The following is a 17845-nucleotide window of genomic DNA, read 5'->3' on the forward strand; positions in this document are numbered from 1 at the left end:
GTGATAGCAACAACAAGAAATATTTTAAACTGGTTGTTTGTGGTGGTATATGTCCATAATCTAGGCAATCCTGAAGCACACCAACCAATGTGGGCCCTATCTCCAGTGAATCAGCACAGAACAGCAAGCAGAAAGTCTCACTAGGAAGCCACCAACCTGAGCAGGACCTGGCTTTATTCCTGCACTGCTCAGGACTTGGCACATGGCCCTGAGCTAAGTCACCACTCTCAGATGATCTGTGCTACCCCTCTATTACCCTGACACTAATCATGAGTGTCTTGCTATCAGCAATGTGCTGCCTAAAAGCAAGTAAGCAAGAAGGGGAACTGAGCCATAGACAAGATAAGTAACTTCTAAAAGTCATGTAGGATGCCTACTGTAGCCAGGGAATTCAACAGAGTTGACTCAGGTCTTTGAGGAATTGAAATTCTGTCTATTGGACCATACGGAAAGAACAGAGATGTAAACTTCCCCTTGCTTATTCTCATCTGCCACCCACTCTTTCCCTCCTCCTTTATGGTCATAAAGCTGCTTATTTTCATTACATCCTAGGCACTTCCAGGCTTTCTGTACTTTTGAAGAAGACTTGATGGCTTGATTGAGACTCATAATAAACATGTAAGCAGGCAGATCCCTAAATAAGCCTGAAAATCCTGATAGATGCATTGTCATAAGAAAAGAAAGCAGCAGTTGGGCTAAAGAAAACTTTGCCATGATGCAGACCAAGAAACAAGTGCTCAGAGTTGGACTGAAACAGCCTTTTTAAATTTTTTTTTCTCTGTAAAGCAGCTGTAAAGCAGAATTAAGATAGCATGTCACTGAAAATAGGATCTCTCCTATGGAGGATAATGCCTACCATTATCTCAGAACCATTTGCTGCTCTATATTCAAAGAACTCCTGAGTCTCTACAATAGGCAGCCTAATTGCAAACATTTGGTGTTAACGTTTGATGACCAGGAGCAGAGCAAACCCAAGGTGTATTTCAGAGCAGTGCATGAATTTTTCTTTGCTCCAGGGGCTGTGCAAGGCATCCATTAGAAGGTGATGAGCTAACTGCAATCTTCTTGGAAGGTTTTATGGCTGTAGCAAGGTTTAAAGAGTTGCTGCTAAATGCACCTCAGATAGGCCCAGGTGTGAGACCAAGTCACATATAGGTACTCTGACAAAGTCACTTTGAACTGGAGAATGAGGATTTCAGGATCTGAAGCCAAATAAAAGGGGCACTGAAGAGGAGGGACAACTCGATAAGTCAACCTCCAGTTATAAAACTACTGAGCATGTGTGCTGGAGGTGATTGAGCACAGCCTTGAAAATGTTAGTGGTGGAGAAAGTGTATGAAAAAAGCATCCTAAAGATGTCAGCTTGATTAATGCCAAAAGGCTTCTTCAAAACTTGATTCTCCAGGTCTCTGTTTGTGTTCTCTTTGGCCACAAGTTCAGCCGCCAGTAAAATGCAGGTTTTGTTGCAACAAAATATCAGCTCTGAGAACGTGCAAGTTGTTCAGAAAAGTAATGAAATTTTAAAATTCAATGTTTCTGGAATGTTCATGGGTTACCTTTTTTTAATTATTTAAATTTGTATTTTATTTTAGTAATTCTCTGTAACCTTTTATGCTGGGTATGGAAAGATATTTAGACAAAGTACATTTTGACAAAAGTTTTCTATTTTTTTGAATCTGACATAATTTTCTATTCTTTTTTTTTTTTTGTTTTTTTTTTTTTAATCTAACATTCCATGAACAGGCTACCATATTTGAACATGGTTAATACATAGAGTTTATGAAAGATAAGGACTCATGCAAATCTTCTGGCACAGTATTCTCTTTGGTTCTTAGTTAGGTTTTCCTTAGTGCGTGCTCCAACCAAGAGCACCGTTATAAGCCTATAAACAACATGACCCATAAAAATTCGACACTAGCTCCTAGTTATAGATTGTTACTTACTATTTTCTTTATTATATTAGACATCTCCCATGCTCCAGGTATTTTACAGCTCTTAGGATAGTTAATGCAATTTAAATATATATAGTGACTGTACTGAGTTCTCGTTTGGGAAAGGAACTATAATCTATCAGAAAAAAAGCTAATTACAGTTTATCCCATTGATTTATATCTCCTCAAGCCTCCCCTCCCAATTTTTTTCTGTAAGTACTAAAAACCTTAGGTTGTAATTTTGATATATGCTGCTAGATAGATTAAATACCAACTAATTCTCATATAAAACTGGTAGTTTGATCAATACAGCTAAAAGCTTCATTCCTCACGTATGTATTTCTCAGCTTTAGAACTATCAATTTTAATCTTGCATGTTGGGATTAGATAATAATCAGGCCAGAAATTCATCTCCACAGAATTATAAAAAACCCCTCCTGTTCAAATTCCACAGGAAAAAACAGTTGATCCCTCTGTGGAATAAGGAAGATATGCTGGATAACCTCACCAGATTCTTTCCAAGGTTTCTACCACCAGACCCTTGCTTCTCTCTCTCCCTCTATTCCTTCTCCAGTCAGTAACCTCGAGACAGATGTGAGAGAAAACATCCAAACCAAGTTAGAAAAAGTAATTTCAAAATTATTTGTTTCCCAGGCTCAAAACACAGGGAAAGAAACTGGAAAACCACCAAGAAGGTTTGCCCTCACATTCTGCAAGCAACTGAGCAAATCTGTTTTGCCCTTCCTGTACGATACAAATGGATTTCTCACTGAGTGAGTCATTTCATTTCCCAGATAGCCCCAATGTCCTTCTTATGAAGGAGGGCACAAGAGAGAAGGGAAGAAACAATAAATAAAATTCACTTCAGCAACAATGGGTGTGATGTGGGAACCTGATTAGAATGTCATAATGTAGTCGTGATATAGGAAATTAAATAGGATAGGGACTAAGTAGCCTACAAATATTTTGGTTTCAAATTGCATTTACTGTCACACTGGAAAACAAAAAATGACAAAATCAGGAAAGCAACAGAGCTGGTGCTGGATATCCAAGTGGTTTTCTACAATAACTTTGAAGAAGGTCATGTGAAGAAGAGAGGAAACTGAAGCCCTTTCCTTCCACAGAGGAAAATTAATGGGTGATACTATGCTAATGAAGACAGTTCACTCCCAGAATGAGTCATTCAGCAGAAGCAGGGTCTCTGTCCTGCCTGTTGATTCATATTCTTTTCCCTCCAGCATCAAGAAGTTGTCCTAAAAGGGTTGGCTGTGTGACCTACCCACTAACAAGTTTGTGTTTAATTTTGTTATTTATTTTGGTATTAGCATAGTGTCACCCCCAGGAGATTTTCCCTTCAGGGCTTTCTCTGTCCTTCAGTCCGTGGGTTGTCATCTGTGAGGTGGGACAGAGGGAAGCTTGCAGCAAGACATGATGCCAGAAGAACTGCAGGAGAAATGAGCCATGGGCAGGCAGAGTTTCTTTGGGTCAGAAGGTCAGCTTGGCTTCCACTTCCCCAAAATTAAAGCTTTGGTTTTTGCCTTTTTTTTTTTTTTTTTTTTTTTGCCTTGAAATCTCGTTGTCACTGTACGAATAATTCCTAATGGTTCTATTTCTCACCCCTGATTTGACACACAGGAGCCTTTAAACAGACCAGCCCTTTGGATGTGAGAGCTCAGATCTGAACCAGCACAGTGATGGAACAAAAGGTCCAATTATGCAAAGCTTCCTTGAGCAAAATTTTTTTAAAAATCAAAATATAATGAAGATGTCCAAAACATTGGTTGTAAAAGGAGTATCAGCTGTACAAGGACTGTACATCTGACCTGATCAAGTGCAGTAAAAAAATTATAAACTTGTCCTTCAGAACTAGAGCATACTATTTTCATTTAATGACAACCATGATGGTCTTTTTAAGAAGCAAGCAAAAATTAAAGTATTATTTTTAAGCATGTATTTTTTAAATGTATCACTTTATGGAGACATTACCAACCAGATAGCTGGTATAAACTGTCATATTTCTAGTGGCTGAAGACAGCTGAATCAATACTTCAAACTAGGCTCAATATTTGAATGCAGCAGTAAGGAAAGTGGTGTAATCCACTGTTATAGATTAGATGGCATGTCAATCTTAAATTGCACATTACAGAAGATCTAGTTAGAGAGACTTTACTCTAAATATAGCTGTTTTTTCCAAATGGTAAATATTCTTTGTGATAAGTTATTTAGCCCAAGTTTTTTTGCGGTGTCATACAATGCAGAATTTGTCTCCTGCATCTATCACATAGCCAAAATTACTCAATAAAACATCAAATTAATTCTCAAAAAGTATTTAAGATCAAAATCTTTGATTGCTTGTAATGAGATAACCAATTATGTTAATCACAGAAAAAGTGTCTTCTTAGAACTAACCATCAGAAACAGATTTCAGTGTGAAATAAGCAATGATCATTATGACAGGGATAATAAAAAAAATGAATCAATTGCACAGATATTAAGCAAGAGTTCTTGTATATTAAATATTCATTTTATGCAGGATATTCACACCTATAACTTTGTAAATAAATTTTAATGTTTATTGGGGATTTCTTAACTTTCAGCAGTGAATTTCTGAAAAGAAAACACAAATCTATTTAGAGAGCTCTTTGAAAGGTGACTTTCAGTGTCATAATTCAGACAAATAATTTTCCTCCATGCAGTAAGTACTTTTAAACTTTGATAGAAAGAAATCCACCTTCAGATTTTACTCCTTTTTGTTTAAAAGGTTTTATTTCTGCTGACCATGGCCCTGACTTTGATCTCCACAAAATTAGAGACAAAACTCCCATTTGCTCCAACAAAAGCACAAGGCAGACTTGAATTCATGATATACTGTCTTTTTCAACAAGCCACAAAATCCTGCACCATATTCCCTGCCAGGCAGGCTGGTGCTGCATTGCTTGGGCAGACAGCTGAGGGACAGAGGCTTCCAGAATAACAAGAGCTATTTTCCCATCTTTGGCTGTACCTGTGAGTATTGCAAGTGAAAACTGAGCTGTGCTACACCAGGGTTACCAGGTCTCAGTGGCAGCAGTACCTGGCTCTGATATTGACAAAGAAGCCTGAAGCCAGGAGGAGAAAGATCATTTGTGATGGGCAAAGACTAGGTGAATTTTGGAAGCTTTCTTCCTCCCTCTTGCTCGAATAGCAGAGGTTGTGCTTGCCTGGAGCTGCTGCAGTGGCAACCCATGGATTGTACTCCCTTATATCATCATTAGCCTGAAAAAGCATGTGATCTGTGCTCCAATTTACCAGTAAGGATTGGATGGATGGCTCTGTTGAAGGCAGGAATATCCTGGCAGCCCTGCTGCAGTGAAGGGTACCTTGTACTCAGGTCACAGAGCTGCTGCCTGTGAAGGTTTGGGGTACAAAAGGACCCAGCAAAAGCTCCCAGAAAAAACCTAATTTGTTAGGATGGGGATAGGTTGAGAAGGACATATTTGGTGGATAGGACCACACTGGGCTGTGCTGAAGTTACACATACAGGTTTATCCCTTTCAAGGGTCTCCAAAAATCCCTGACCTGCAGTTTTGGGTGGGCTGCTGTCCCACAGCTCTGTTCAGAACTGCTGGGTGCTGCTCTCACAGCTGCCGTGCTCAGGTTCAGCTCCTGGGGGAGACACTTCAGCAGCACTCTCAGGTCAGTGACACCAATCCCCATTTGTTTGAAAAGAAGGAAATAATTTCATATGCAGCTCCAATAGTACTTTTCTGTGCCAGTAAATTGCTTGTCCCTCTCTCCATCCCATGGGCCCCAGGGAGTTTTGAGGAAAGTGCAATGATTTTCCCTAGAATAAATGCTTACAAAAAGCCCTGGTTTGGAACTGGTTTGTGATAACAGCTAGGCCATACAGGTGAAAAGTGTGATTTTTTTTTTGGTCCAAAATTATCATACAGTTATTTCACTAATACCTTTTTTTTTCTTTTTCTTTTTAAAATTTAATTGTTTACTTAAATAATAAGTATCTGCTTCTGGAGGAGCAGATAGCCAGGAAATCTGCATGTAGGTGAACAAATGGTGGAACTACTAAGCATTAATTTTTCCACTCTTCCTCCCAGTTTGGAATCTCTACTGTCAAAGCAATGTGCTTAATCTCAACTAAGGCTTTTCCCTCAGTGAGAATCAGGCTTTCCCTCCTCTATCCACAGCCTTATTTTCATTAGCTTTGTAGGAAATAAATGCATTTGAGAGGGCTTATTCCAGAAGAGGAAGGGGAGAGAGGAAGAGAGGGAAAGAGAGAGAGAACAAGAAAGAGACAGGAGGACTTGGCTAGTCAGTTGAACAGACTGAAAAATGACAAGAATAGAAAATAGAGCTACAGTAAAAAATATTTAAGACTCATGTTCTCAGAAACACAATCTTACGACAGAATCCAAAAAATATTTTGGTGATTTCAAAGATGTAGCTTCTTGACCTCTATCTACACTATAATAATATTTACTCTCATTTTACTCACTTGTTTAAAAAAATGAAAAATATAGAAAGGAAATAGATTAAAAATATGAGTAGGAGAAATTCAAATTCAATTCAAAACAAAATAACCGGTTACACTGCTCAGATGGTTAAGTTACATACATTGGGAGCTCCTGAATCCCAACGCTGTACTCTTCTGACTCCTATACACCTGTGTATTTATCAAGTTGTTGTTGCACACACTGATCTGCTAGGTCTGGCACATTTTGTAAACACTTGTGAAGCTCTTGAGCCTCATTTGCACCCAGTGGCAGCATTATACACAACATTGGCTCTTCCTGGCTTGTCTGTGAGACATTTGAGGAGAGCAACAGGAAAACTCAAGGCATCACAAAAGCAAAGAGGGCTGAGTCCTGTCCAGGATGAAAAAGCCTCTGCAGTGCCTCAGATGGAAATACAGCTCCTTTCAAGGCAGAAGAGCCTAAGGCCATACACAGTGAGTTCAAAAGGCCACACTCAGACCTGCCATGACAAATGGAGTTTATCTTGTGGAGTTTATCTCATCCCCAATTTCAGTGAGCTCACACTGGTGGGGGATTGAGCCTATAGGTGCGGCACCACACTGGAAGCAAAAAGTGCTGCTGCTAAGGAGCCTTTGGAGAAATAAAAAATTCTGTATCTCTCTTTTCTCTATGAAACTCTTCAAGTAAAACACTGTTTCCCTGTGCAGTGTAACAAAAATGACAGCAGCCTCAAAAGTTTTGTTTTGTCACTTTTTGTGACATCTCCTGTCTGCTCAATTATTCAGTGGCCAAGGGGACCAAACTTAGTCTGGTCTTGTTCAAAAGCTCATGGTGTGCTCTGCTGACCTGGAGTAGAATCTTTTATTCACAGGTAGCTGAATAGCAAAGTTTCTTTGAGACAGAGTCCTCCTAGGGCCAAAAAAGTGCAATATTTGGGAGAGAAAAAACATCCCAGTATGACATTTCGCATCCTATTATTATCCAGAATGTCCATAAAATCTAACTCCAATTAGTTTAGCCCACACTCTTGATAAGCCAAAAAATTAACTAAAATGCCCAATTCTGCTCTTAGATCACTGGGACACAGGAAAAACAGGTTTGAAATCTTGGCTTCATCACAGGTTTTCTGTAAAACCTGTAAATTATATGAGGAAATGTAATGTGCACCATGTGTTAGCTTGCACATCCCTCTGGATCATTCTGGAACCCCACCATGAAAACACACAGTTTGTTTTCAGTTACATGCCTTGCAGTTTGAACCCAAGGAGCAAAATCAGGAGAAGACAAACAAGAATGAAAAATGAGAAGAGTGCATTAAATATAAAACATCCCCACTCCCATGCTGCTAGATTTTGTCTCCATATTTTGAGAAACACCCAAAACATCAGAATAGAAATTGTGTATTACTGAATGCTTACAGAGTTACAAGCATAACAGATCATAACACCTAAGCAACACAGTTTCAACTCTTGCCAATAAGCCCTTTGAAAATATATGCCTGTTTCCAGATTTTAAAAATTTGAGAAAACACACAAAGCATTGTGCTATGGACGGCAACAACCAGTTTTCTCTACTCTACCATCCATTACATGCTGAAAAACGGAGAAGCCCTCCTGTGTTGGACATCTAATTCTTGTGTTCTGCAAGTTCTGCAGGGACCCTGAGTTCTTCATCTCATCTCCCTGTCACACATAAGCCACATTCCTGCAGTAGACAGCAGAAAACCATAAATATACACTTTAAAAAATACTTTTTTAAGGGAAAACTAAAGAACTTTACAATTTGACAGTGACCATATTGCTAGGTGACACAGAAGAGGTGAAGTTCAATAACTTGCTCAGGGCTAGGACAGCTGATGTACTTGACCATCTGTAGCAGCAGAGTAGGCAGTGGCCACCCCAATGTCCATGCATAGACAAAGAACCTCTAAATTCATACATCTGGTTTTTATATGGTAAATTACTTACCTAGAAAACTTCTGAACTCATTGCTCGCTTCTTAGTTACTCTATAATCTTGTAAGTATTTGATGGAAATGTAGTCAGAGTTCTTCTCAAAAGGCAGGTTTTGTTTTGGTTTTTTTTTCACCTGCAGATGACTTTTTGATCCACGCCACTGCTATCAGAGGTGAGCAGCAAATTTCTAATCAACACATTTAATCACTCTGTCTCTTCAGAGAGGCCACTGTAGTGATCATGTAATCTCCTTTGTCTGGGTTCCTGGAAATTACTTGGAAAAACAATGGTAGCAGCTGCAGAAGTGCTGCAGAGCGAATAGGGAAAAGAGGTGCTCCAGCCTCTTTCTCAGTTCCAGCATTTCTCCCTCAATTTAGAAAATGCAGAGGATCCAATTAGCAGCACTGAGTATGGTTCCAGAGCTATTGATGGGGCTCTGCATGGAGCACCTCTCCCAGCTAGAGAAATAGCATATCTAACCAAAAATACAACATATACTACTAACACTTTTATATTATATTGGCTAACTGGTGTTGGAGAGACTGAAGTCATCATTACTGTTGCTTGGGATTTGTCATGCTGCCAGACCAAATGCACGCTGGAGATTTCAATGGGCAGAAGTGACAGCAACTTAAAGGGGCACCAACTGTTCAATTTATCTCATTAACTTCAAGCTCTTAAGTAACCTGTCCTTCAGAAACGCTTCAAGAGATTTCATTGACTGCAGAGTGAACTGAAGGAGATTAGCTCCTAACTTGACACCTCAGCTGCAGTGAATCAGGGGCCAGCAGTCAAAGACACGGGGCTGAATCGCCAGTTCTCTTCACAGCTGTACTGCTGGCTGCTGGTGAACAAGCCTTCCTTATACTCCAATTCTCTGCCATCCCTCTCTGCTCCTTCCCCTCACTGGAAAACTCCCAAAGTCAAAGGACATCTCTGCACATTCATGAGACGCTTAACCCTGCAGGGTCCTGCCTCTCATGGAGCTCAACATGCAATTATTGATGCATAACTTTACAATCTGAATTACTTCATCACCAGCAGAACTCCTTTTGACAAGGCAACAGCTCACATTAAAAAAAAAAAAAAGCACCCTCTGAATTAGATGATTCTAATGGAAGTACAATCTTCCACATCTGAGTAGAATATTAATACAAAATTGGAAACAGCATCTTGGTATTAGGAGTCTAGTCCCTAAGTTCACTATGTATTGAATGAGCAGAGATTGGCATAGCCAGATGGCAATTCAGATCCTAGGTAGGCTGAACTGACCCCTGGAAGTGTCTGTGAATATTAACAATTCCCTTTAATGATTTGGAAAGCACGTCTTAATTTATACTGAAGCCTCTAGCGTATTTCTTCCCTTTCCCACCCGCCTCACAAAATGTTGACATAGAAGACACCAAAGTAGAAAAACCCCCCCAAAGAACTCTAAAAAATTTACTTTCATCTTCTTCTATTTGAAGCTGTCTATGCAACAGATTGTTTTAACCCACTTAGTTGTATTTTCTGAACAAAATCATCATTAGAAACAGAAATTTTAGAATTCTGATTTTCAAGAAATAGATCAAAAAAACCTTAGCTGCCATAGAATGTAACAAAAATGATAAATTCTGAATCCATTGACATAAATGTCAAGGGTCTCATTCTTTTGCAGGTCTCAGCTTTAAGTGGTACCTGCTACCACATCAGTACTGTTGGAACTACTGTAAATGATGGAGGAGAGGAAAAAGAACATGAAATGAAATTGCCCTTGCACTGATATATCATTTTTCCCTGTTTCCACAGAGCATAGCTGTTGAAGAGGGGAAAGCTGGACATAGGCCTATTCATATGAACAGCTGCTCCTGCTAATTACCTGTCGGCTCCTAAACTCCTCATTGGAAGACGAGGGAACAGCATTCCCACCACTGAAACTATTAAAAGATCATCTGTTTCTATCATCAGACCAGAAATGGAGAATCATCTCACCAGGATGCTAGTAAGGGTATTTAGGAGGGAATTGTAGCAGACAAGGATTCATTTATCTCAAATTCTACCACTGAGTATCTGCCCAAGAGTTCTTCCATTCCTACCTGCTGAGGTGGGAAATTCTGTTTGAGGGTTACCAAGACCAAGCTCCAGTTTAGGGGCTGCACATTCACAGGTATGATAGGAAGGCAATGAGTCAGGAGTGTACGTAAATGGTCAGAGACATGAAAAAAATGAAGTGTGAGTAACACTTCTTAAGAGATTAACACTGTCCTCCGTTGGAAATTGACCCTGAGATGTTGTTTCCTAGTCCCTTTGTGTGGGTTTTAAGTGGGAAGGAAAATCTCAGGCTACTTGCTTTCATGGACCATTCACAATAGAGTTAAGGATTCCCAGTAAGGATTCCTGAGGTTTGGATCAGGCTGGCAGCTGCTCACCAGTCATTTTCACCAACAACTGATTGAGACCCTACTTTAGGCAACAATTTAAAATCAGAAGGGTTTTAGGGAGAAAAAATTAAGTCATCTTCTGGCTCAGACTTAAAAATATATCCAGTCTCATCCAGTTTATCTAAAGAGCAGGCATCATGAAAAATGAAAAACCCTAATCAGATCTGTGAAATCTTAGTATTAGCCACTGTTAAAAGCCCAGAATAATTTTCTCATTGTCAGTATTGGATATGGAATCCAACAGAGGAGAGGGTTGGTGGATATTGTGTACCGTATGGATTTTTCATGCCAACCATTAATTTATCCCACAAATTAAACACCTTTCACATTATTTTATTAGGGAGATACAAACTTGCCATCAGTAAGGTTATTTGGCAATGTAATTTATATTTTCTTTTTTATCCATCTGTTAACCCTAAGGCTTTCCATTGTTTTGGTGGTTCTTTTGGTTTGGTTTGTTTTTTTTTTTAATATCCTCTTCCAATTCTCCTTGAAAATTGGACGAGATTAGGTTAAGACGAGGTTATTTTTTAAAGTAAAAAGTCACAAAGATGGATGAAGATACCTTCAAAGAGATAATACACTGGGGATTCCTTGCTACCAATTTTTCCCCCATGGAAAGCTTTTTCCATATTTTTTTTCTTTTTAATTTCTGTATAGTTTATAATAATATTTTGCTTCTTCTGTCAAAGTAAACCAGCCAAGGTATCACTTAGCTTCATTTCCTGAGACCTGACCAAGGGTCAGAGATTACCTTGAACTGACGTCTGACATTAGCAAATAAACAATCTCCTCTTGTTTCCCACTTGGTGAATCAGCAGTCCCCATGCTAATGGTGTCGACAGGTTTCTGCTAAAGCAGGGGAAGGGGAATTCCAGGCTGACAAATAAGTCCCCCGAGAAATGCACCTGTCAGTCACGGGAGAGCCCACGCGGCACCGCGGAGTCAAGAGCGCCGGGACGGATCCGTGCCGCTGGAAGTGATATTCACAGGGTCACGGCAACAGTGGGCTGCCCTGGCGCACACAGGATACCAGGGCACCGCAAAAACTGTTGGTATTATCCACCACAGGCCCCAGGAAGGAAAGCCAAAGCAATGCATCATTTAAAAGCACAGCGGTGCAGACGCAGGAGATGCGCTGGTCAAATGACCTTTGGCTCCTTGTGTTGTTTCTTCCTGTGTTGCTATCCAACACCTAAGCAGCATCACATAACACCATTCCCTAGTTCCCTGCTGTCCAAAAACTTTCCTCCACCCAGTTGTCCCAGAGAAGAAATGCTAAATGGTCTGTAACTTTCTGTCCTTCTACATGGTTTCTTTCTTAAAAATTCCAGAAAAAAAATGCCCTCTATTTATTCTTCCCACATTTCCTCCACATAGAGTCATTACTTCCCCTGCCATAGTGAACACAAATTGACTGTTAGGCCAGATTCTGGACAAGAACCAAGCACGTGAGGATTTAGACTTCCAAGAAGGAAACCTAGAACCACTGCATTTTTAAATGCGGAAAGAAAAGGGCAGACGCAAGACCACTTTTGTGAGCTGTGGAAAATGTGATTTAAAAAAGAGTTAGATGAAGACACAGGCAATTGGGGATAGGAAGAAAGTGGCTGCATCATGGTTTGGTGTCTCCCTTTGCCTCTTCCTCCCTGCTCTCTGTACCCTCCTTTCTCTCTGTTGTACCAAGGCAATCTGGGGGCCTGGCTGGAATCTGACGCGATTCCATCCCACCCTGGGAGCTGCAATGTTGACCACCTCTCTTCACCCAGAAATCTCCGCCAACCCACCTCTCTTCACCCAGAAATCTCCACTGACTGCCCAGTTCTGTGGCAGCTCAGGTTACTGCAGGGAAAAAGAGCAGCACCCTGAGCTGGGGGGATCATCTGGCTGACAGGTCCCCACAGAGCAGGAGACAAGTGTGTTCTGTCCTAAAGCTGCAACATGGCAGGCCAAGGCAGAGTGAAACACAAAATTAATAGCACCAGTATAGCCATTATCACATTAGCACAGGCTCCAAATCCTTTTGGATTCAGCCTTCCAAAACAAGCCATGGAAAATCAGGGAATATACTTTCCCTAGCTATCAAATTGTGCTCTTCTCTCAAGAAAATGTAATTTTTGCTTTCAAAGAAGTGAAAAAGAAATTCCATGGGAAGGAAGAATTTTTGTTTTAATAACAAAATGTACATCAATCCAATTGTACTCATCAAGAACAGAGAGGCTTTAAGAGTGCCCTGAATTTCCAGTATTCAGGTGGCCACTGATGCTCAAATTAGCTCTGTTTCACAGCTGTTATTAGTAGTGCTTTGTGCCTGCTTCACAACTAACAAAACAGTTTTATATTAACACAGGGACCTAAATAGATTTGTCCATTAAATGCTAGTACATTAGACCCAAGGTGTCCCTTACAAGTATCCCAGTGGAGTTTTCTAAACAATCTTGGCTAGAGCAACCTTGGGAGGCAAGTTTACTGAGAAACATCACTATTAATAATAACCCTTCCAGGGCTGAATCCAGGGTCTAACATAGAGCTCTTTTGGAATTGTGACTAAAGCTACACCTCCCTAGTGGGAAGAGGATAAAATAAACTGTTGGAAGTAAGATAAGGAAAAGTAAAATCTCAGCAGAGAATGATGTGATCAAATATTTAGATTCAAAATCCGTTACATTGCATAGAATCTTACCCTCCCCCTGTCCCTGCACTGACAATGATATTGCAAAGGCAACAAAAGTATATTCCTGACAGATCTAAATAAGATTTTTATCTCTAGAGGGGAAGAGACTTGTTAATTTTTTGGTGGGCTGGGCAAAGCAATGAGATTCATATTGTTGTAATTATTAATTTCTTCAGCAAAGTACTAAATCTCCAGGTACTTTATATATTGGCTACATTCTTTTTTTTTTTTTTTTTTTTTGTATTTCCAGCAAAGCTATTAATTTAATACCATCTTCTCAAAGGAAAGAAATCTGAATGGAATTAAGGATGCATGATCACAGCTAGAAAAATGAGCAGAAGCAGGAAGAGAGACAGAGAGAAAAAATTAAAGCTCTGATAGTTTAGTCTGTTCAAGAACACTGGTGGAGAAGTGTTCTCTAGAATGTTAATTTGTCCTTATTCAGGTGGATTTTCTGTCATTATCAAAGCCATTTTTTGAACTTTGGTTGTGCCAATAAATGGATATTGGCTGGATCTGACCAAAAATATTCTCTAGAAAGGGATATTCTTAAAAGATACTATTTATCTAGAAATACCAGGCAAACACATCCAACGTAAATACAAATATGCATGTATATAATTTGTGCCTACAATTCTTTCCTGGAAGGCTTTGATTCCTGATAAGGCACACTAGGATCAAGAACTCAGTTTGGGCCGAGAAAGGAAAGCTGGGAAAGCTGGACAGAGCATCAGTGGCAGGAAGCCACCATCCCCACCTTTCCCTGCTCTGCATCCCAGGGAACAAGGCTGATCCAGGTCCCCTTTTCCTTGGCTGTGATCTGCCCTGACCCCTTATGGAAGAATGGACCATTATGGGAGGTCTGGGACCAGTAGAGCCAGTTTGGGGGACCTGCTGGACAAGGGGACCACATTAAACAGTGCCTGTGCCCCACCATTAGCTGGGCACGTGCAGGAGAAGGAAAATCAGGGAGGAAAACCCAGACTCACTCCATTGAAAGAAGTGCCAGGCTTGAGAGGCTAAATGCATCACATTAGGGGATGCACTAACAGCAGTTTGACACTTCTGATAAATGTCTGAGAAAATCTTTAAGTCCCAATTAAAGGATTTGCTCAGCCCCAAATTTTTGGTTTTTTTTTTTAGTTTATTGAAAATACCAAGCTGATTGTGCTGGGGGACAAGCCAAAAGGTTTTGCTTTTAATCTTTTATTTTCCTGTTTCCTTTCTTCTTTTTTGCTTGCTCAGTGGTATTCATAAAGCATTACCACCTAGGGACAGGTTGCAAGGGGTTCAAATGTGATGATAGTTTCCATATCACTACCTGAGACTAGGAGAGGCCAAGGGGGAACGTGCTTCCTACTGAGCTTAATATTTTCAAGGAACAATGCCTGTTACAAACCCACAGTGCCGCTGGGCCCCAAATTCTCCTTTTATTAAGAATCAGTCAATGCAGCTCCACCTTGGGAAAATTCAGTCTCCAAGCCTCAGCCACGAGTCTTTCTCAGAAAAGGGGGCTCTTGCCATGCCTTTCTGGTTCCCTTCTTTGGCCTCACTGCAGCAGACCAGGATGTTAATTGGAAAAGCAAGGCTAATTAAAACCAGAGAGGCAAACGAAACTGTGGGGGGAGCAAAGGGAGGAGAGGGAAAAAAAAGTTAAATTCAAGCACATAATAAAGAACATTTCTGCCCTGCTGTTCCTAGGAGGGATCTCATAACAGTGGTGCAACAGCCCAGAGGCTACAAGGAAAAAAATTAAGCTACTGTGTATAACAATGAAAACATTAAGCCCTTTGTGTACCATCAAAATGGAAACCAAGAAATAAAGTTAAGATGCTAAACATGTGTTTGAAGAGCACTGAAGCATGAGGCATGTATTTGACTTCCACCTTCTGGGGAGTGCAGGGAGCCATGACTGAGATCTATTAAATCCAATGATGGCCAAATTCTCTGCAGGTGCATTTGGCTCCAGCCAGGGCACAAAGCCTGAAGACAGAGACACAGATTTTAGAGAGTGGTGCCACCAGGCAAACAGGCTGGACAGGGGTATCTGTCCTCTCTTGGGAGAAGGTTTCATCACCTTTTCTCACTGAGGATGCTTGGAGAGGCTGCAAATGTTCATCCTGTGATCTCTGTCACGCTGGGGCCAGCCTGGGACGCACCCACCATGGCAGGAGGAGCCTTTGCAGGCAGGGCACCTCAGGAAAAACCTCTGCTCACAAATGTGACATCCCACCCCTCACAGATGCCAGGCACCGGTGCACACAACAGCATGCTGCTGGGGGCAAGTCGAATCAGCAAGGCCCAGAGAAGGTAAGTAACAGGGTTTAAAAGATCAGAGATGCTTCCTTTCTCCTCTCCAGTTAAAGACCTTCTTAATGCTTAATGTCTCCAAGAATGACAAGACCAAACTAAATCTCAGGTGATGCAGAAAGTTTTCTCTTTTGTCTGGCAAGTCAAAGGGGTTGCAGAAGGAAATGGGAGGGCCAAGACTGACGTCCTCATTTCCCTCCTTGCACATCCCCTCCTCCTTTTCCTTCAGGAAAGTTTCACATCTTTTGCAGAGTCCCCAAGTGCCCTCAGAGTTGTTAACCACTTTGCTGGCTCCTCACAGAGCCTGTTTTCTGCAGCTCATTGGATGCTCCCCATCCCAACCTGCACACGTGGAGGAAAAGCTTGTGGCAGCAAATATGGACAAGGTCATATTCTTGACCATTTTTTTTTCCCAGCAACCCAGAGGTGATTGCCTCCTTCACAAATACAGCTTGAGACTTATTTTAAGGCCATTCAGACATAAGGAAAGTTAAACTTTCTCAAGTAAATCAAAAGCCTGTGATAGTATAATCAAGTTTCTCAATAAAGAGGTAGGAAAGACTGATTTTCCCCTAAAACACCACTTTAATTTCAGCTGAGAAAGAGACCTGATTATTTGAAACACACACAAAATACCAAAAAGAAAACACAGGGTACAATTCCCTTTTTTTTTCTTTTACTCTCAAGCTCACTTTTGTTATTACCTTAAAAATTTACCTCATTAATTGGCTCTAAGGAGGAACAGCATTCACATGACATTTAGCTACTGGGAGTAGGAAAAAAAAAAGAAGAAAGATAAAACAATATATATTGAGAGATTGAACACTACTTTGCATCACAAGAGGCTTTGTGGTGGGAGGGTACAATAACTTGAAGCATTTCTGTCCCCACACAGTGAAATTGCCCTTCCCCAACCTGCTTCATCAGCTTACAAAGAGTTCCTGTTTCTAAGCGATTTTGACCTCTCTCTCTTTGTTTCTTCACCAGGATCACAGTAAGTGTGATAGGACCTTAAGGACAAAGAGAGGAAAATAAATAAAAGAAGGCAAGGACAATTGCAGAGCGGCCAGTGTTAATGTCACCATATAAAGGGTCTGTCAGCATTTCCATTAGAAACTCCTATTTTCAAAGGTTTATAACTTGGCCATAAAAATTCACTCTGAGCAGCAGCTGGAAACTTGGCAAACAAAATCTCACTCAGCTTCAATTGATTTTTCTTTTTCTTTCTTTCCCCCTGTTCCCCATCCACCATCATCCTCTATCTCCTCCACTCCCACCTTCTTTTACCTTCCTCCTAGTCAGTAACTTTGAGTTGATTTAACCAAAGGATGCAAGAACAAGCATCCTGTTACAAGTTGTCAGATGCACTAACACTACTCATTTTTTGCCTTTTCTGGCCTCTAGTGTATTCTTTGTAAGTCCTGAAATCATTTGGGGCTTTTGCTTTGCTTCCTTTTTTTTTTTTTTTCTTTCAATAAAGCATTGTCTAAAATTTTCAAGACAGACCTCTACTTTGGATTGACAGCGAGTACCATGTATCAATATATCAAACCCCCCACAACTCCTTTGAAGAGAAATAATCAATTAAGAAGGAGCTCATCAGGAAAGTGTGTGTTGCAGTCAGTCCTCTGTGGCATGTGAAGTCTGGTCAGAAATGTCAGGATAGCTCAGCTAGGAATAGGAAATGCTGTGTCTCCTGGTTCGTGCTGGTTTTGACCCACCAAATCCCTTCTCCTGTCACACAAAGGGCTCATCTACATGGGATGTTTAAGTGACTATGACAGCAGCCATCTTGGCTGACACTTGAGAGCAAACTGGAGACTCTAAGCATGATGCTGTGAAACTTGAATTAAATTGCCAAGGCGGACGGACCAGGCACGGAGAGGGGATGCTTAACATATGCTGAACAGCAGGAAGGCAGCTCTGTAGGTGTAAGGAGTGACTTGAATTAAATGCAGCTTGCCCTGGTACAAGTCACTCCCCCAACAGCAGCTCTGAGTGTTCACAGATGAAGACAGTGAGAGGAAGGAGGAAAGGGAAGTAGGGGCATTGCTGTGGTTGGGTAGGGAGATTTCAAAAGAAGT

At 40.7% G+C, this 17845-nt stretch overlaps 1 protein-coding gene across 3 annotated transcripts in view; it reads right to left on the minus strand.

Moving 5' to 3' along the window:
- Positions 1–17845, minus strand: part of CELF4 (CUGBP Elav-like family member 4) — a 695302-nt gene that overhangs the window by 546771 nt on the left and 130686 nt on the right. The window lies entirely within an intron of this gene.

The sequence above is a fragment of the Ammospiza caudacuta genome, chromosome Z (genome assembly GCF_027887145.1).
Source record: "Ammospiza caudacuta isolate bAmmCau1 chromosome Z, bAmmCau1.pri, whole genome shotgun sequence".
NCBI classification, from domain to species: Eukaryota; Metazoa; Chordata; class Aves; order Passeriformes; family Passerellidae; genus Ammospiza; species Ammospiza caudacuta.